Below are 956 nucleotides of genomic sequence, written 5' to 3' on the forward strand. Positions count from 1 at the left end.
CTAATAGAGTTTGTGTGCCAAGCTTCAAATTCACATCATATACAGAAAATCAATCCAACTCCTTTTTTCTTGTTCTAAGACATCATCAAAAAGACAAATTTTAGAAACATCCCAGTACTGTAAAGGGGCAACATCTAACTTAGAGATCCTCATTTGTAAAATGTAAAATGTAACTAATAATTTTTAACTTGCTGTGTTCTAGAAATAATTGAGTAAACTATCTACTAAAATTCTCCTACTTGTCAGATACTGAGCTAGAAATTTCCTTTGTAGTTAAAGTTCTGGTGGAAGAAAACAAACAATGAGTCTTGTATATAAAAAACCAAAACTAAACTCACTGCCATCGAGTTGGATCTGACTCATGGCCACCCCACCTTGGGTTTCTGAGACACTATCACTATGGAAGCAGATTGCCTAATCTTCCTTCGGAGGGGTAGGTGGTAGCTTTGAACTGCCAGCCTCTGGTTAGCAGTCCAATAGTCTTGTATATAGTGGAAGTTGTTTGCATTTCTTCAGTCTGTTTCTTTCCTTGTCTTCCACTTTAGGCTGTTATTTTCCCCTAACAGGGTGGTGTGGTGTGAGGGACAATACTGTGGAGTACTCACCATATGCAGGAGAATCATTCTTCTTAGGGTGACATACAATTCTCAAGGGACTTCTTTCTCCAGAGATTTAGAATCATTTTTGTTTGTTTGTTTGTTTGTTGTAATCTAAACAACCCCTGAACACTTTGCCTAATATTCTGTTCATGTATAAGACACCAGTTTACACAGACATTTTCTCATTACTCAATTTGTATTTTATGAAGGCATTTGTAGAAAACATCTTCCCAACGACAAATGGTTCCAAAATCTTGAGTCAATTTCCAGCAGTGGAACCATTCCTTTGTTCTCTTCATCTAATAGAGTTTGTGTGCCAAGCTTCAAATTCACATCATATACAGAAAATCAATCCAA

Source organism: Orycteropus afer, unplaced genomic scaffold (assembly GCF_000298275.1).
Source record: "Orycteropus afer afer isolate SDZICR_OR568_19922 unplaced genomic scaffold, OryAfe1.0 scaffold02031, whole genome shotgun sequence".
Lineage (NCBI taxonomy): Eukaryota > Metazoa > Chordata > Mammalia > Tubulidentata > Orycteropodidae > Orycteropus > Orycteropus afer.